Source organism: Hemicordylus capensis, chromosome 2 (genome assembly GCF_027244095.1).
Source record: "Hemicordylus capensis ecotype Gifberg chromosome 2, rHemCap1.1.pri, whole genome shotgun sequence".
NCBI lineage: Eukaryota > Metazoa > Chordata > Lepidosauria > Squamata > Cordylidae > Hemicordylus > Hemicordylus capensis.
Window position 1 is genome coordinate 320455376 of NC_069658.1, and position 20641 is coordinate 320476016.

Here is a 20641-nt window from a genome sequence, read left to right on the forward strand (position 1 = left end):
CCGCCAAAATGAATGGGCTTTCTGTGGTGGGGTGGTTTCTATCCCATTCCCCTGTTAAGCCATTTGGGATGAGAGAGAACCCCCATTTCTCTTTGGGAACTTAAATTTTGTTTGCCCTGATTATGATAGTGTCTCAAAACTAGTTTGAGAAACTGCAATGTTCTTTGCTTCCGAGTTAGGGCAGATGAAACTAGCCCCTACCACAATGTCAGACCTAGTGTCTGGAACAAATAAAGCATTTGGAAGCATCTGACCTCACAGAAGCAGGTACTTTAGCCAGCAGAACAAAGCCAAAAGGATCACAACAGCAACAACGACAACATGCCAACTTCAATAAGCCTGGCAACCATGGATCCACCATTCACAGTACATCTCTGGTCTTTTCCCATTTCTCCTAGTGGGATACAGCCCAGAAGTGGTGGGGTGGGGGACAGGCACTGGAGCTTGGTTCCAGATGGAGAGAGCAAGAAGATGTAGAGGTGGAATGTGTGGCACTGAACAGTCTGCTGAACCTCACTCACCTGCCATTGAAGGTACCAAGATAATGGGTTACATAACAAGCAGAAATGGGGAAAGGTGGTCTACAACCAGTCTATCACTCACCCACTGCACAGTGGTGAGGTGGGGTCTGGGTCCTCTAGTGAGAGGCCAGACCAAAAGAAGTTTAGTCCTCGGACCAAGAAAAGTTTAGTCCATGAGGACATGAGGAGGGGGAAGTGAGTGAAGCAACTCCCTCCCCTGCAATGAGGGGAGTGGGGAGAACACACCATCATGACCCCTGAGGGAGGAATCCCAATACTGCCTGAAGTTCTGGAGAGCCACCATCAGTCAGACAATGCTGCTCTAGATGGACCTACTGTCTGACTCATTAGGCATCAGCTTCCTAGGTCCCAATGGAACCCTGACCTAATAAAACTGAAAGCGTATATTAGCTTGCTAGTCCTGCCTGCTGTGCTTCATGTTAGTCATGAAGTGCTGCAGGAACTGAGGGCAACAAACTTGGGGGCCTCCTATTTCTGTGCCATGATGCAGCTGAAATGATTTGAGGACATCACAAGTAATTTAAGATTTGATGACAAAGCCACATGATAGGAGAGAAGAGTGATTGCCATACTGGCAACCATTATTGGAATCTGGATCTTGTTTGTATAGGACCTGCAGCACAGCTACATTCCTAGTTCTGACCAGCTGTTAGGTTACTAAGGTGTTGTCCCTTCCTGCAAGCAAGCCATCATATTCGAAATATGATGGTGCTGTGATGCAAAAACATCCTACCCACTGACAAGGAATGTTTACCTTGGGAAGCAAGCTGGAGGACTGCAGCAAAGACAAGTAGGCCTGCAAGTTGTGTAGCAATGTGTATAGCCATGGAACACTTGGGACCACATGTTGAAGTGAATGTAGAGAGGTGGTTCAGATTAGCAGCCCTCTCATGTGATTAAAGGATGTGCCAAGAATGCATTGGCGTATCCACCAGTGACATCAGGCAGATGCATTCTTGCAACAGACCTGATGTTCTCACATGTGCGGGTCAATGTTCATCTTAACCTGTCCTCAGAGAATTGTGGTGAGGGATAACCTTTTCCCCAGTGTATAGCTGAGAGAGGCTTTTCTGAGCAAGGGGTTAACCTGTGTAGGCACTATGACACAAGCCAGACATACCCCCAGAGATGCAACCACATCTACAAAGGGAAGTACGGTCATCTGTATTTGGCTTGAATTGACAGATGATGTTGGTATTGTGTGTTTGTGCCCAGGACAGCTGACAAGAAACAAAGTAAAAGATGTTAGTATTGTGGGTGAGTGACCTGCAGAATGCACTTGACCAGCTCCTAGATTGCCTTTAGGTCAGTCACAGAGTGTCTTTTCAGCTGAAATGCCAAGAACTGAGCTGTTAAAGTATAGGTCCTCATTCGTGTGGGGTTTGAAGTGTTCATTTTTCTTTGCTAATGACTCACATTTTCAGCAGGTCATGTAGTCGCACAAGGTACTATGAGTGGGATGTGGGGGGTCACCAATAATGTTAAATTATTGTGACTTCTGTGGCCAGAAATAGTTGGGGGGCATCCAATGTAACCAATGGGACTACTTGGGAGTAGAAAGTTCTACTCATGTGTAAAAATCATGACTGGATGAGGGCTAAGTATGGTGAACCCCAAACAAGGTAACCCCCTTTAACAAAAATTAACCTGAGTCACAATATTAATGAAAAAATGAATGAAGGGGGAAATAATCAAATATGATTTTAATGATTGAAAACTAAGCAAATTGTGTTTAATGATGAAAATGAATGGAGTAACAAAATAAAACAAAAAATAACTCTTGTTAAAGAGCCTGGAAGTTTTTCACACAGGGCTTTTAAAACACTTTGAGGTCATTCACACAATCAAAAACTGTTCTACCCGGGTTTGGGATCTGTGTGTACTCCCAATTTTTGATTGTGTGGAAGCAAGGTTAGAGGAAAACTTGGGCAGAAGTGATTGTGTGGAAGCAAGGTAGGAGGAAAAGCTACCCAGGTTTTCCTCTAACCTTGCTTCCACACAATCAAAAATTGTATTGATCAGGGGTGTAGATCTAATTGAACAGATGGGTTCAAAGTACCTGGACCTCCCTGCTCCTGAGGGCCCCCCAACTACACCCATCCTTATTTTCTTCATTATCTCCCTCTCTCTGAGGGGCTGCTGGGGAGATGGGCGAACACAGCAGGACCCCTCTCCCCTAACTATGCCCCTGGTATTGAGCCAAGAATAGCTCCCATATCCATAGATCGTTGAACAACCTTCCTGTCGGCCTAATGTGGTAATGAGCCAATTCCACTCCTGCCATCACCACATACAGCCTGTTGTTATGTTCCAGGCCTCCTAGGGCAGTCTGCCCATGCACGCACACACACACACACACACACACACACACACACACACACAACACCACCAACAACAACTTCCTTTAGAAGAAAAAAAGAAAAGTGTATAATGTTTTAAATGCAATTATTATTTTTTAGTATTAGCCAACTCACAGTCCAACTATCCAGAACCAGGATTGGGAAGCGGGGCGGGGGGGGGGATGAGGATAGATTAAAAACAGTCCATTTTGCAGAGCATACCAGAGGCAAATGGCTGAGCTGTCAACACTTCGAGTACGCAGTTTCCAAAATAAAAGGGTGAGGGGCTGACCACTCTGTGAAGCCCATAGTTTGGCAAAAGTGAGGAGGATTTGCTTCCCCTGGCTTCATTCAGGGGTTCTCTTTCTGCTCCCCTCTACTTTTCCAGCACTCTTTTTTGTACCCCTTTCCTCTGTTGAACATGTTGTAATTCCATATGCTTTGGGGGATGTTCCACAGCTCCAATTTTACACTCCCATTTCCAGTCTTATCGCTTCACAGATGTCTGAGCTGCCACACACACACACACACACACACACACACACACACTCACTGACAGCCGGGTCTCTCTTTGGGTGAGCAGGGAGAGGGAGCCCTGGGCGGCTGGATCGGCTGCCCACACAATTGCCGGCTCCAAGACGGAGCTGGCGGGGGAGCTAGGGGGCCGCGCAGCCCCTGCAAACCCCAGTATGCCCTGCGTGAGCGCGCAGGGCATACTGGGGAGATCCCCAAGTCGGGAGGCTGCTTTTAAGCCTCCCAGCCAGGGGTCTACTCACGATTGTAAAAAGCAGGTTTGCAGAGCACTCACTCCGCAAACCTGCTTTTAACCAGGGGTTCCAGAGCGGGTTAGCTGCTCCAGAACCACCGGGCTCGGTTGCGAGCCCAGTGGTTCTGACAATCAGCAAAAATTGGGCTAGTTTAGGCTATCCCGATTTTTGCTGGTTGTCAGAATAGCCCCAGAGTCTCTCTGTTAACTCCAGAGTGCAAATTGTCCTATCCTTGAGAAGATTTTTTTTTTAAGCCCGTGGTATGTCCATTCAGAGTGGTCTTTGAGCAATTAGGGCAAAACAGGGCAGGGAGCGGGGGAGGCCGAAAGGACAAAATTAAGGACACAATTGTTAAATATATTAAAAACTGACAGGTGGCATTCATCTGAGAGTTCTGAACTCAAATGTGATATTGCTGATCTCTTAGCAAAAATATTAACTTGTCCCTACAATCAGGCTCTGTACTAGAGGCCTGGAAAGTAGCTAATGTAACTCCCGTTATCAAAAAGGGATCTGGTGGGGTCTGGGAAACTACAGGCCAGTTAGCTTAACTTCTGTGCTGGGTGAATTGATGGAAAGCATACTAGAGAGCAAAATTGTGAAATGTGCAGAAGAACAAGACCTGCTGAAGGAGAACCAGCATGTTTTTCGCAAGGGCAATTCTTGCCTTACTAACCTTGTGGAGTTCTTTGAGCGTGAGGACAGGCATGTGTTTAAAGGTGATCCGGTCAACATAGTATACTTGGAGTTCCAAAAAGCTTTTGACAAAGTTCCACAACAAAGTCTCTTAAGTAAACTTGGCACTCATGGGATAAAGGGACAGGTTCATGTGTGGATTGGTAACTGGCTGAAGGACAGGAAACAGAGGGTCGGGATAAATGGAAAGTTTTCACAATAGAGGGAAGTGGGGTCCCCCAGGGATCTGTATGGGACCAGTGCTCTTTAACTTGTTCATAAATGATCCAGAAGTTGGGGTAAACAGTGAAGTTGCCAGATTTGCAGATAACACTAAACTATTCAGGATAGTGAAATCCAAACAGATTGTGAGGAACTCCAAAAGGATCTCTCCAAACTGGGTGAGTGGGCAACAAAATGGCAAATGTGGTTCAGTGTAAGCAAGTGTAAAATGAAAGCTATTGGGGCAACAAACAAACAAACACCCAACCCAGCTTTACATGTACACTAATAGGATCTGAGCTATCAGTGACTGACCAGGAGAGAGATCTTGGGGTTGTGGTGGAGAGCTCACTGAAAGTGTTGACTCAGTGTGTGGAAGCTGCGAAGAAGGCTAATTCCACGCTAGGGATCATTAGGGAGGGGACTGAAAATTAAAATGCTAATATTATAATGCCCTTATACAAATCTGTGGGTGCAGTGACATTTGGCATACTGCATACAGTTCTGATCACTGTATCTTAAGAAGGACATTGTAGAACTGGGAAAGGTGCAGAAGAGGGAAACCAAGATGATCAGGGGCCTGGAACACCTTCCTTATTAAGCAAGGTACAGCATCTCAGGCATTTTAATTTGGAAAAGAGGTAACTACAGGGGAACATGATGCATGGAGTCGAGAGAGTGGGCAAAGAGAAGTTTTTCTCCCTCTCTCACAACACTAGAAGCAGGGGTCATCCCATGAAACTAAAGGCCGGGAAATTTAGGACCAACAAAAGGAAGTACTTTTTCACACAGCGCACAATTAATCTATGGAATTCTCTGCCACTGTATGTGGTGATGGCAACTAGCTTGAATGGCTTTAAAAGGGGCTTGGCCGAATGTATGGAGGATGGATCTATCAATGGCTACTAGTCTAGTGGCTGTAGGCAACCTCCAGCCTAAGAGGCAAGATGCCTCTAAATACCAGTTGCAAGGAGCAAGACAGAGGGACTGCCCTCACTTCTTGTTTGTGGGCTTCTCAGAGGCACCTGGTGGGCCACTGTGTGCAATAGGATGCTGTACTAGATTGACCTTGGGCCTGATCCAGCAGGGCTGTTCTTATATAGAGAGGTGTTGACTGAGTGGATAGGGATCTTGGCAAGGCTATTCTGATACAAATATAAGGGCAATAAACATATCAAAGAGAAGAAACTGGCCAGATTGCCCAGAGGCAATTAGGCAGTCACAGAGGTATTTACAGCCATGTCTCTAAGCAAGCAGCTCTCTTGGTTTATACATCTATTTCCCACAAAGTTCATACCTCTAGCCATTGCACTTCTGTGCACTTGTGGAGGGGCGGGGGGTTGAAAAATATGGGCCGGCCCATTCTCCTTGTCCATGACACTATAGTAGAAGGCTTGCTCAGGCACCACCTCTTGACAAGTGAAAGTTAGATGCTCAGTTAAGGACTAGAGTTTCCTTAGAGTTGCTATCCTGTTACTCAGCAAGCCTGCAGTCAGGGCTCTCAGAAACTTCAGCTTATCTTCTGGCAAAGTGAAGACTCCCAACACAATCTCGAGAAACGTGAGGCACACAGATGGCCCCTCAGTCTTCTCATGTGCCAAGCATCATTCCAACTACTTCCTCGAGGAAGAGATGGCTGTCAATATGTCCAAAAAAGTCTCAAGAGCCAGCTGCACCAGTGGGGAAAAATGCATATAGGAAATGTGTCACTGAAATAAAGCCAGAGATATAAGAGAAGCACCACTACAAGAATGTACTAAAAGCACTCCAAAGCTGACATGAGATCAGAGGCGTATCTAGGGAAAATAGTGCCTAGGGCAAGCACTGAAATTGCGCCCCCTGTCCAAACATCTGACACCCATCTGATTCCCTGTACATAGTGCCAAACTGAATATGTGTACAGTGACTTATATTATATTAATTTTTTAATTTAAAAAAATTTAAAAATTATTTTTTTAAATTTTTTTTAAAAAAATAATTTTTAAAAAATTACCTGTAGCCCCTTCAGGGGGCTTCCTAAAGGCTGTGGGGGGGTCTGCAAAGGTTTCCCCTCCCCTCTCTGGCCTCTAGGACCTCGCAGGGACCATTTCAGCATGTGCGGTGGCCATTTTTTTAAAAAAAAAAATTTTTAAATGCCCACTGAAAACAAAATGGTGACTGTGCATGCTCAAATGGCCTCTGCAAGGCCTGGCATGGCCTAGGGCCTCACAGAGGCCATTTGAGCATGCGCGGTGGCCATTTTGTTTTCAGCAGCCATTTTATTTTTATTTTTTATTTTAGAAAAATGGCGCCCCCTTCAAGTGGTGCCCGGGGCACGTGCCCTGCCTGCCCTACCCCTAGATACGCCCCTGCATGAGATGGAGCATCCCATTGGAAGGGCCTTATCCTAACAGAATTTCCCCTCAAAGGCGAACACTAAAAGTTCAAAGTGCAGGGAGTGCACCAGGCCTTGGCTCACACATCTTTTTTACATTTAAAAAATCTTTATTGATAAACCAAACCTACGACAGCCAAAAAGTAAAGAGCACAGAATCATAGTTCTGGAAAAGGTATAAAGATCATCAAGTCAAATTCCTTGCCCTATGGCTGACTCCCCTGGACATTAAACACTCTCCAGAAGAAACCACAAATTGAGATTATAGCACAGAGTAGGTTACTCAAGAAGGTAGCCCACAGGCAAGAGGTGAGGGCATGCCCTCTCTCCTGCTGTTGCTCCCCTGCAACTGGTATTGAGAGGCATTGTGCCTCTGAGGATGGAGGTGGCCCACAGTCACCCAGACTAGTAGCCATTGATAGACCTGTCCTCCATGAATTTGTCTAAGCCCCCTTTAAAGCCCTGGGAATCAGCCCATAATATTATGGTGATGCATGGTATTTCCCACTGGAACCAAATTGCCAGCTTGATCTCAGGCTATGAAATTATTTTTAAAAATGATGTACAGCGTTTATTCTGAAATGTCTCTTTGTTACTCCCATTACTTTTTAAATACATCTATTGAATTGACACTGTTAAAGCTATTAATGTCTGACACTTTGCCAAATGGATTATTTTCTTAGCAATCACTTTCCCGATTATTACATATGTTATTTTTAGCTCAGTTCTATATTATCCACCTCCACAGTTTTTACATTGCTAACAGGAGGATATAAGTCAGCTCTTGCTTAAGATGGCTGCCTTATTTTGCAGCTGTTGGGCACTTCAGTTATGCTGAGGTGCTTCTGAACTAGGGGCCTTTAGTGTTACTCAGCTGATGCTCTTCCACAGTAGGCTGGAAATGAATTCACCCGTTTTGGTTCCACACACACTCATCATTGCAGCAGTGACAGCCAATGAAGTGGTCCACTAGTGGGAATTCCTGCCCCTACTGCTACACTTCATTTTGAAGTGGCACTCTACAACCATTCTTTGCAACCATACAGTTGGCCATTTCCTTTACAAACTAATCAGTATTGAAGAGACTTGCACCGAGCTTGCTTGCTTATTTATTTATTTATTTATTTATTTATTTATTAAAGTACTTATACCCCATCTTTCTGACTCCCAAGGTAGCCAACCATCAACTGAAAAATGAAACAAAAATACTCTGTACACGGGATAAACTATTGCCCAGCCAGCAGAATTCAATACACAATGCAGTTACCATCAGATAGGGATGCCTTCAAATACTTTATAAATATCTACAGAAGTGTCATTCTCAGCAGAAGGCTAATAATGATAGAGTTGGTGGGCCTCATGAGAGGACATTCTGTCTCTACAGCACCACAGTTGAGTTGCTCTTCAGTTTCTAATCATCCCAAATGTCCAGAGCTTTGAATATTTACTCATGTCTCCATGAATCCCTATGACCATTGTTTCTGCCACCAGTAGACACGTGCATTTCAAAATGAATTGGAATGAACATGAATGTGCTCCATTCATTTTGGATCCAAAACAAATGAAAAATGTTGAAAATCTATTCATTTTCATTTGTTTAACACTCATCTTAATTTTCCATTGATATCTAGGGGAGACCTGCCCATTTCTGCCTGTAACTTTATTTTATTTTTATTTTTTATCAGAATGGCATGACACTTTTAGGCATTCTACCCCTGAACACATCAGACCTGCCAAATTTTAGGTGTGTTGGTGAAAGGGTCCTCATTTTAGAGACAATTTTAAAAGGCATATATAATTTTAAGGGAACAAAGTCCTTATGTTCACTAGTTTTAGGCATTAATCAGGAAAATCTAGTCCAGCATGATGTTAAGAACCCTCTACCCACAAGAAAGGGGGTAATTATCTGAATACCGATTACTAGGGTTTTTTTAAAATGTCCCCCTGCAAATTTCTGATAGTCAATTGTATCTGAATACAGTATTAGTTATTCATTCAGTCTCCTACATTTTATGAAAATAGCCATGGGCAATAACAGTTTGGATCCTTGCTGGTGCATCCTTCAGTGCTATTTTTGTCAAGTTTTAGTTGCACATTTTTAGCATTGCCAAAAAAAACCATGACGTGAAGTGGAATTTTCACTGTTCTTTCTTATTTGAATGAACCACACATATAAGCATTGCAGGGTGGGGATGCAGAGGTGATGGCAGTGTAAGTTTTCATATATGCTGCTCTGAAGTATTCCTTCATCCGAAACAATTGTGGGATAGAATTCAACAGGCATGAGCATATTCCATAGTCAGGGCTCCTAGCACTTTAAGAGAAACCATGCAGAATTTAACTCCACTGAATTTCTGAGATGTTCAAAATCTCAAAATCTTCAGAACATACCCATGGATGTTCTCTCTTCTGCAGGATTCTTAAAGGGGTATGCTGCATCTTCTCTAATACATACAGTAAAGGTAAATTGTGCCATTGAGTAGATGTCGACTCCTGGTGACCACAGAGCCATGTGGTTTTCTTTGGTAGAATACAGGAGGGGTTTACCATTGCCATCTCCCATGCAGTATAAGATGATGCCTTTCAGTATCTTATATAGGTGTTTCCCATAGTCTGGGAAACATACCAGCATGGATTCGAACTGGCAACCTCTGGCTTGATAATCAAGTCATTTCCTCACTGTGCCATTAGGTAGGACCTTGTTATTCATGGATCCTGCATCCGTGGGGTTTTGCATATCTGCGGTTGGGTAATTAGCACCTGACCTCAGTATACGTGAGGAACAAACAACAATTAAAGAGTATACATGGATTGGAGGGTGGCCAGAAATGACTTCCAGTGTCATATTTGGCTGTCATTTTGAGCACTGGAGCCATTTTGTGGCTAACTTTTAAAGAAAAAACTGCTTTAAAGTCATAATTTTCTGCCAAAAAATGGTGGAATACAGACTTTTGGGGGGCACTGCTGGAATATTAATGACCTGCGGAGCATTGTAGGGCAGTTTATTTGGGGTCCCCCTCAAAAGTTTTTTGCCCAATTTTTGCTATTTTCCATGCTGTTTGGCACATAACCCCTGCAATCCCATTGACTTAATGCCTTGGTATTCGTGGTATCCATATCTATTCTCACTAGCTGAAAACAGAACCCCCGTGAATACTGAAGTCCTCCTATACTCATTCTAAGTATAACATACTCAGGGCTAAGTCACAGGCAGCTTTCAGAGGGGGCCAGGAATTGAGCTGGAGTCACAGCTGAGCCAGGTGTCAGCACTAAAAAACACATCCAAACACATCACACCCAAGAAGACCATTATTGCTCAGGCAAAAATCCCAGCCCAAACAGGAAGCCTTTTATAGTCCTTCCTGTCTAGGAGGGCCCAGTTGCCAGCCTAGGTGGGCAGGGCCAATCCAAAACCTGAAAATACTGTCCTGCCTGGAAGTTATTCCAGGTGGCAGTTTTGGTGGTTTACCTCACAAGGAAGCTGCATACATAGCTAAAGGCTTCTGGTTCTAGGCCTGGTGCTCCTAACTAACAGGGATGTGCTAAAGAGAAAAATCCTCAGTGGTGTTCATAGCCATCTCAAAGATACTGAGCCGGGTCTCACGATCTGTGAGACCCGGTTTTGTCAAAACTGCATGGAGAGCGGGCTAAGCCCGCTCTCCCAGCAGACGAGCGCGCAGGGAGCCCTGGACAGCCGGATCGGCCACCCACATGATGGCCTGCTTGGAGACGGAGACGGAGGGAACAGCAGAGCTCGGGGGCCACGCGGCCCCTGGAAGCCCCAGTATGCCCTGAGCGAGTGTGCAGGGCATACTGGGGAGACCCCCAAGCCGGGAGGCTGCATTTAAGCCTCCCGGCTGGGGGTCTACTTGCAAGTAGCCGTGGCGTGGAGCCGCACCGTGGCTACTCATGAGCAGTTAGCCCGGGTTTGCGGAGCGCTCACTCCGCAAACCCGGGCTAAGAGGTGGGCGACAGGAGCGGGTTAGCCGCTCCAGAACCACCTGGCTCGGCTGTGAGCCCGGTGGTTCTAACGATCACAAAAATCAGGCTAGGATTTTCCTAGCCTGATTTTTGTGATCATAAGAATAGCCCCACTATGTTGCTTTTATCAAAACCCGTTTAGCTTCCCTCAGTGTTCCTCAGAAATCTCCAATTCCACATCAAATTTCAGTTCAGGCAAAATGCAGTGAGGCTATTCTCACGACCAGCAAAAACAGGGCTTGAGGTCTGAAGACAGGGTTAGCACACCCGTGTGAAACCTCGGCAAGCTCTCAAACAGGGCTCTGTCGAAAGAGGGTCACCCAGTTCCCAGCCCCTCCTCTAAAACCAGGTTTAGCAAGCAGGGGAGGTTGCCCTCCCAGTAACCCCTCCCAGTACTTGTGTGAAGCCACAGAACGCTGCGGAAGGCTGTCTCTCCTCCATTTATACGGAGCTACCATAGAGCCTGCGTACCAGAGTGGGCTGCAAAGCAAGCAGTTTAAAGCTTGGGGAAAGCCTGTCCAGCAACAGCACTGAGCACTCACTCAAACTGCCTTAAAGTGGCAGGAACCTTGCAAATGAGCCCAAGGGAAAATATGAACATAGGAAGCTGCCTTCCACTGAGTCAGACCATTGGTGCATCCAGCTTAGTACTGTCTACACAGACTGGCAGTGGCTTCCCGAGGCTCTCAGGCAGGATTCCTGCTCAGCCCAACTTGGAGATGCCAGGCAGGGTGCTCAGACCCTTCTGCATGGAAGCATCAGGTGACCTTCCTATAGCAGACCCATCCCCTAAGCAGAATAGTTGCACAGACATATATGTCATACTATTTATTCATTTTACATTTTATATCCCGCTTTGCCTCCAAGGAGCCCAGAGCAGTGTACTACATACTTAAGTTTCTCCTCACAATAACCCTGTGAAGTAGGTTAGGCTGATAGAGAAGTGACTGGCCCAGAGTCACCCAGCAAGTCTCATGGCTGAATGGGGTTTCGTGCTCCTTCCTTTCCCCTGCAAGTCACTGGACAAGAGCAGGAGTGTCTCTGCCCTTGCCTGCAGCTCCTCTTGCCTGCAGCGTGGTGTAGTGGTTAGAGTGCTGGAATAGGACCGGAGAAACCCAAGTTCAAATTCGCACTCAGCCATGAGACTTTCTGGGTGACTGTGGGCCAGTCACTTCTCTCTCAGCCTAACCTACTTCACAGGGTTGTTGTGAGGAGGAACTTGAGTATGTAGTACACCACTCTGGGCTCCTTGGAGGAAGAGCGGGATCTAAAAATGTTAAATAATACCCACCAGGTCCTCCTTCCATCTGCTGCCTCAGAGGAGATGCTTCCCGACCCACTCACCCACCCACGCCGACCACCAAGGCAAGGGCAACAGCACCCTTGCCCTTTCCAGGTGGAAACTGCACAGGTGATGGGGCTGCTGCTCTCCCCTTCCTGTTGCCAGTGAGGGGGGGAGGGAGTGTTGCTGCTGTAACTGCTGCTGCTGGGAGCCAGTTCAAAAGGAATCGGGAGATGCGCTCAGCAAAGGCGCTGAAGGAGCAGCACAAGAATCAAGCCCCTGCCCTGCTCAGAGAATCCAGGGAAAGGCAGGGAGCAGCAGTAGTCTTGTCAGCATTCTCCTTCTTCCTAAGCAGACGGCGGCTGCTCCAGGTGGATCCGACAAGGTCTCCAACAGGCAGGAAGAGGGTGGGATGGCCGGCCAACCTTCCCGCAGGCAGGGGAGCCCCTTCCCAAAGCGCAAAGCACCCCACCGCGCATCCCACCTCCAGAGGCTCCCAGCGGTTTGGCCCACTGTCACGCTTGCTTCCAGGCTGGGCTGGCAGATCGCGGTGGTGACAACAGAACCAGCCACTGCTGACCAGGGCTGTTCTGAAGCACCCCTGGCTGCTGGATGATTGGGCTCTCCTTCCTGGGAGCACTCCCGCCCCCCACACCTCACAGCTGTGTGAGAGGGAGCCTGCGAGGGGATGCAGGGATGCGCTCCGTACGGGGAGAGTGTGGGACCCTCGAAAATGCGAGGCCCGTAGCATATGGCCAGTGGACGTTGAACGGCTGCCTTGGGGTTGGCTGCCACCGCCGCGAGGCCAAACTGCTGATCTTTGCAAGTATTCTAGCCACCATGCGTGCGGCCGGGGGGGTTCTGGAACAGGCTCCCGTGGCGGCAGCGGGTGGAGCGGGAGTGACTGCTGGACTGACAGACTGTCCGCGCAAGGGTTGCAGAGGCGGAGGGTCAGCCCAGCGGCCACTCCCACTCTGCCTGCCACTGCCCCGGCGGCGGGGGGTAGCGTGTTCCAACTACAACAAATAATATCATCCAGATGCTGACTAAAATCAACAAGACATGCAACAACAAATTCACCCCTACAGGCCCTGCAGTGCAGGGAAAGAGCAGAAAAAGTCCTTTAGGTTCCACCAGTTGCCAAGGCACACAACCACCAATGTATTCCCCCTCCTCATGAAATTGCTCACACGTTTTCTTTGCTCTGTTGATGAGTTTTCCCTGCTCAAAATTCATCTGTGGGAAGAAGTATCCTCCATTCACATCTGGTTTCCATCCAAATTTGAGCCAAAGTTGTGTATCAACATATGGAGCCATCCCAGTTCTGTTACATTTGGAGCAAAAGCTCCTGTTAACTGCTGTGTAAGATGTATTTGCCCATTAGTTTCTGCACCTGAAACTATAAACTTACAAAATATTAAAATAATTTGAAAATATGTGTCAATAGTAAGCTCGTAGTCAACTTTATGGGATTGGATGCAATGCGTTTCCCTTTTTCTTTTTTAAGTATCCCCAGTCTGTAGTCTGGCAGATAAAATTGAAATTGCTCGCCTAAACATTCTGGGACTCCTCCTTGGGGTTAAGTCATACTATCACTCTTCTATAAATGGAATGGAGAATACACAGTGATCCACAGTGATTCTCCTTCTCTTCTCCAGGACAGGGTCCCTGAGTATTCTAACTTATCCTCTCCTCCTTTTGCACAGGAAATGACTCCCACTGATTTCTATGGAAATGTCCACAATGCTAGAAATACTGTTGAGATGTGAGGGAAATCTGCACTCCTTTCACAATACAGTGATCACCAGTGTCTAGGACAGGGCAGAGGCAGCCTATCCCAGCTGTATAAATTTCCCCACTTCCACCATACAGGTACCTCAAAATATTTTACTACAAATGGTGAAAGACTGTTGGAAAATTCAAGATTCAAACCAACAAGAAGCTTGCCTAATGTCATATAGCATTCAGAAGGTGAGGGAAAGACATCCTACTTGCCAAGGAAGCTAGGCCAAGGCTCCCTGCCTTGCCACATTGTGGTGGCAGTTTGATGCTGTGCAGCAGTTGTCTGGATCCAGCCCTAGTCACACATAAGTATGGATGATTAGCTGGGACTGAATGGAGTGGGGTGTGTGTGTGTGGCTACACATGCAACAGGGCATTCCCATTTACATTTTGACCCAACTGCCCAACTAAACATTAATGAAAGAATCCAGGTGTTGGTGTATACGCACCATTGTATTGGCAACAGGGGCACATTCCTTCTCCCACAACACCCATGTGCTTGCGAATGCTTTTACACCCTTTAGAAAGGGCTTCAAACACTTATTTCTTTATTTGGCACAATTACCAAAGAGTGTATTCTGTGGAGGCAAAATGTTTACAAAACATGCTGTTCCCATTTTGGCCCACCACTTTTCAATCCAGAGTGTGGTGCATCCACAGAATGGCATTATTCCACTAACCGAAACATGTTATTGTCTCTCTCGAATATTCGTACTTTCCATGCTGATAGGCATAATAGACCTTCAGCCCAGTGTGACAGCTGATACTGCCATTTAACCCACTGTGTAACCCCAGCACGAATGCTTTCTTCCCCTGGAAATCCCAGACAGAAGCATCAGCTATTCTGACAGCACGGTTAACCTCCTTTGAAAGCTGACTTCCTCTTGCACATACGAGCTTGAACAGCAGCATCACATTTGGTGGCTTTGTTTGAACAGGCCATATTTTTCCTATCCTTGCTCTGGACAGATGTGCTGCTGAGATGTCTTTCTCCAGTGTGCTGTCAACACTAATAGTGATCCAGTCCTTTTCATATAGAGAGCCTGAGTCCAAAAGCACAGGGTCCAAAAGCACTGAGTCCAACCAGTGATGAGTAAGCCTCCTAATCATCAGCATTTGGCTTTCATCACAATAGCAACCAAACATTTGCTATGTTACTGGAAACCACAAGCCTGATTCCAGAGGTCTGATTTTTATTCAAAACCAATGTCCTACATTGTGCATAAATATTTGCTTTCTGGCCTGGAAAACTGCTGAATTTGGGGCATATCTGCAAACTGTTTTTAAAAGGAATCCTGGGGAATTGAATGGAATGAGGAAAGCTAGGAATTTTTAGCAGAATCCCCCACATCCTCAATAATTCCTACGAATCTGGGAAAAGCCCTAACACTTAAACTGGAGTGTAGCTCTAAGCAACCTCAGGCCTTCACCATAGGGTTGCTTGGTTAACATTTGGAATAAAGAGGGCACTGTGAATCTACCTCAGAATCTGGGCACAAAGGGGCTGTAGGGAGAATTGTAGCCTGGCTGCTATTTTGTCATCGTACCTGAGTTTTCAACACAGGAATGTATTGCTGTGACAAAGCTCTTAAGCCTATATAGTCCAGATACCCTCTTCTGCTCTGTGTGACACAACATGGAATACACTTAGATGAGCGTGCTGATATTTGGAGTGGAGTGAGTGCTTTGGGCAACAGAGAAATGTGGTGGGAGGGAGGGAGATCTTGGAAGCAGCTGGTATACTTAAAATGAAAAGCTGGCAAACCTAGTTATAGTGGTTGAAATAACAGTATATTATGATGACCTGGCTTGGAAGAAGATGCGCGTGGTTTTAAAGTTGGAGGAAGAAAGATCAATAACTTGCGCTATGCTGATGACACCACTCTGAAAGCTGAGAATGCAGATGATCTGCAAACTCTAGTAATGAGAGTCAAGGAGCACAGTGAAAAAAATGGGACTACAACTAAATGTCAAGAAGACTAAACTAATGACAACGGGTACAGCAACCAGCCTCAGAATTTATAATGAAGACACTGAAGTGGTGGATAGCTTCTGCTTTTTAGGATCAACCATCAACAGTAAAGGATCCAACAGTCAAGAAATACACTGCAGCAATAAACCTGAACTGAACTGAACCAAAGTAATAGAACATTATTATGTGCTCTGGAATATTAATTCAAAATATGAAAATAAGACGGTTAAAAGTGATTCTGCTTTCTAACGTTTGCTTATATTTTCTGATTCTCATCTCATTCCATTTTCTTTTTTGGAGCAGCATGGCCTGTATCTCTGTCAATACAGTACCTAACTTGGTGTGTGTGGCTTGCCTGTAGGAGCTGCTGTAACACAAACAATAGTTAAACTCATAAATGACAAATGTGGAATGTATGGAGAGGATGGATTATGTGGCGATTTGTTTCCCCCCAGACTGCTGTTCTTTTCTCCTGGAGCAAATTTGTACACGCTGCTTCTCCATCCCCCAACTTCTGAGAGAGAGAGAGAGAGAGAGAGAGAGAGAGAGAGAGAGAGAGAGAGAGAGAGAGAGAGAGAGTGCTACCCCTGTACTTGCCAAGCAGCAGAGCATTTTGGATTTTGGTCTCAACTGGCTGGAAGCCCAAATGGAAGCCATTCCTTGCATACAATGATGTCCTGCCAGCTCCACAATCTCACAGCAGGAAAACACCTCACCATGTCTAAATAAAATTGATGACTTTGTGCTTGTGCTTGTGCAAAAGCTCAATTTCAGAAGATGACTGGCTTGGAAGAATACTATGGAACGGCTTGAACTTCGGCCTACATACCAATCCACAAAAGGAAATGACACTACTTACAGCCAGGACTGGAGAGATGGAACTTCCACTTTGTGCCTCACTGCATTTGTATGCTGTGCTTTGTTTCCAGAGCATGACCAAATGGGTGTGTGCCTTCAACCAGCAAACAACCCATGAGGAGAGGTCAAGCATGCACTGCTTGTCCTACCAACTAAAAGCCAATTTACAAGGCCAGTACCTAAATTTTAACCCTCACGGTGCTGATTTCCACAGCACTCGTTCATCTGCCGTCCAGCATTACATGAACACTTTGTAGAAATCAATGAACTGTTCTGATAGACAGTGACAGATGCATTCAGGTGCACGGCAGGAATGTTCCACCTGGAGTGTGCAGCAATAGCGTGATTTGTGAAACACTTGAGAAATTCGTCACATAGGCGAGAAAGGCTCGGCAACTTTATTACAGCACAAACAACAGAGATGACTTGCTCGACAGAGCTATTATTGATGGGCAAACAGAACTCACCCATTCTTTGTTTGAATTGTGGCACAGCAGTTACCAGATGTCAAGCGACTTTTGCTTTTATGGTAAAGGAGGAAGCATAATTTCTGGTTTCACGCAATGCCTTATAATTTCTAGGTTGTATTTTTCAAGAATATAGGAAAGACATACCTTTCTTACCTAGAAGTTAAACTAAAAGTTAGTTTCCTTGAACTAATTTTTAAAGATCAGGTTAACATATCCCATAATGTAGCCTCTAATGTTTGGCAAAGGAGATTAGGCACATTTCACTGATGTTCTGTGAACAGGGGGTTCATCATAACTGAGTGCGAGAGTGAATGAACCACTCTCAAGATATCTTATGGTAAGTTCCATCCAAGATTATTGGAAGCAGAATCTCTATGCCAGCATCTCAGATTCTTGGCAACTGGTGCTGGTATGGCTTATATTATCCATGTGACTGGGCTGGTGAACACAGTGGGAGGCTTGTAAACATGAAGGGCCTTGTGTGTGAAGCATAGCCACAAAGAAGCATAACAAATGCAATGGCCCTTTGCCAAACAAGAAACATTAGAATTAGAATTAGGTTTTTATTAATGTTGACAATTTCTATAGCATTTTTCAGTGTACAAAGAGTGTTGCCATTATTATCTTATTTCTCCTTATTTTCATTCTCCTGTGCAAAAAAGATTAGCCTGAGAGATAATGGTTTACCCAAAACTACTTATCCAGCAATCTTCACTCCTGGGGAGGGATTCGAACATGCATCTAAATTTGACTATTTAACCAGCCAGATCCCTAAGTTTGTATTATACACAAATCAGCTCACAAATCACAAACAGAACCTTTGCTACAATTTGCAGAAAGGTTTGTTCTAATAGCTTTGTTCTAAATCTAGCCCCTCTGTACTTCTCGGCATCCTCCTATCCTACCAACACATACGTACCCTGCTCAATAGCCACTCTCCCAAATGAAATGCTGTTCCATTTTCCAGGTAAAAGATAAACATTCATGGGGGCCAGTTCAGACAATACCCCCCCCCCCGCTGCCACCAGACTGACACACTCAGTTAAGAGGGATGTGTCAAATGCATGTCCATCCTGTTGTCTTTTGCAGATGTCCTAATGTCCTCCTGGTGCACATTACTCAAATGCTAGTTTAAACCAGTATTTAGGTTGTGTGTAGTGTGGGTGTTCAGACCAGCCACCATGAACTTCATAAAGGAACATAAGAAGCTGCCTTATACTGAGTCAGACCATCTAGTTCAATACTGTCTATACTGACTGGCAAAGGCTCCAAGGTTTCAGGCAGGAGTCTTTCCCAGATGCCACAGATTGAACCTGGGACCTTCTAAGAACATAAGAACAGCCCTGCTGGATTAGGCCCAAGGCCTATTTAGTCCAGCATCTTGTTTCACACTGGGGCCCACCCGATGCCTCTGGGATTCCCACAGGCAGGAGGTGCAGGTATGTTCTCTCTCCTGTTGTTGCTCCCCTGCAACTGCAAAATTTAGAGGCATCCTGCATGCTGCTTTACAACCGAGCTACACCCACATCTCTGGGCCATGCCGGGACGACATCAGAACATCCAAGAAAGACATCATGATCTCAGAGTATCTATCTCCCTTCTTATTTCTGGGGTGAATTGACCCACATTCAGTATTGTTCAAGCCACACTTGGATAAAACAACAACAACAAATATTTATATACCACTTTTCAACAAAAAAGTTTCCAATGCGGTTTACATAGAGAAATAATAATAAATAAGATGGATCCCTGTCTCCGAAGGGCTCACAATCTAAAAAGAAACATAAGATAGACACCAGCAACTGTCACTGGAGGTACTGTGCTGGGGGTGGATACGGCCAGTTACTCTCCGCGCTGCCAAATAAAGAGCATCACCATGTTCAAAAGGTGCCCTTTTGCCCAGTTAGCAGGGGTTGAACCTGATATCACTTCAAAATAAAAGAACCTTTTGTTTAAAAAAACATGATATCATTTTCTTTGCTTACACTGCAGACCAACATTGCACTGCAGTACGTTAAATACTGCACATTAAGTTTGTAAACCACTCATAAATTTTATATGGGGTGGTATATGCATGCGATAGATAGATAGATAGATAGATAGATAGATAGATAGATAGATAGATAGATAGATAGAGCTGTGGCTGAAGACTATGTCTGGAGAGGAATGCCGGTGATGCGTCAGGTAGCTCAGGCTTTAAAAACAGTGATTATTACGGATATATCTGAAATATGTGTGTCTGGTTGCAATTTTTTGTTCCTTATTTTTTCAGTACCAGTTTTTCTTCATACCCCATACATACATACATACTTATTTCACTGCGGATTGTGAGGTTAGTTTTCTTCTTTTTAAACAATGCTAAATATGCAAATACAAGCACAAATACAAATACTAAAATAGGGAAAGCTGGCCCAAGACCTTGGAGAGAGGGAAGGAAGGGAACAGCTTGGGCTGGGGCACTGATTCTGCTGCTTTTGCCTCTGCCCCCCCCCCCTCTGCCTCCAGGTGTGTGTCATCTCCTCTAGGGCCTGCTGTTGCTGCTGCTGCTGCTGCTGCTGCTGCTATATAGGGCAGGCTGGCCCAAGGGCGAGAGCACAAGGGCTCTCGTCCTTGTGGCTCTCAGCTGTGGGGTGAGCTGCCTGGGACCTCTGAAGACCTTCCTAATTCTTCCATCAAGAAGCCAGCATGAGAGCTTGAATGAGAGCATGAGTCCTGGGCCTCCTTTTTTAATCAAACAGAGGAGCTGTGGTGGTTAGGCTGAGGGGATGTGCCTGGCGGAGCAGAAAAGTGGGGATGGAGTGGGGGCAACAATATCACAGGTAGTGGGCAGAGGGAGATATGTTGGTGGGAGTTGGGCAGGCCGTTACAGGGGGAAATGGTCCAGGCAATTGAGGCCTGCTCTTTTTTCCAGCTCTTCTCTCAACCCTCTGACCCCAGGGAGCTCTGAAAACACTCCCTCGAGGATTAGGGTGCTGCTACTGAATGCCAGGTCAGTTAATGCTAAAACATCTCTCATCCACGATTTGATTGTGGATGAGCATGCTGACCTGGTATGTGTGACGGAGACCTGGTTGGATGCGCTGGGCGAGGTTGGTCTCTCTCAGCTCTGTTCTCCAGGTTTCCAGATCATGCAACAGCCCGCCTGGAGGGTTGGGGAGGAGGCGTTGCAATCATCTAGTGAGAGATCCTCCCCATTTCCAGGTGCCCAGTCAGGCAATCTCAGAATTTCGAGTGTCTGTCCTTGAGGGTGGGCCTCCGAGATAGGCTGGGGATTCTGCCGGTGTACCGACCACCCCGCTGCACTTCAGTCTCCCTACCTGAGCTGGCGAGGATGGTCTCAGAGGTGGCCTTGGGCTTCCCCAAGCTTATTGTTCTGG

The 20641-nt window shown here is 45.8% G+C and overlaps 1 long non-coding RNA gene across 1 annotated transcript in view; it reads left to right on the forward strand.

Annotated features, from left to right (window-relative positions):
- LOC128342459 (uncharacterized) overlaps positions 1-20641 on the forward strand; it is a 29901-nt gene that overhangs the window by 3296 nt on the left and 5964 nt on the right. The window lies entirely within an intron of this gene.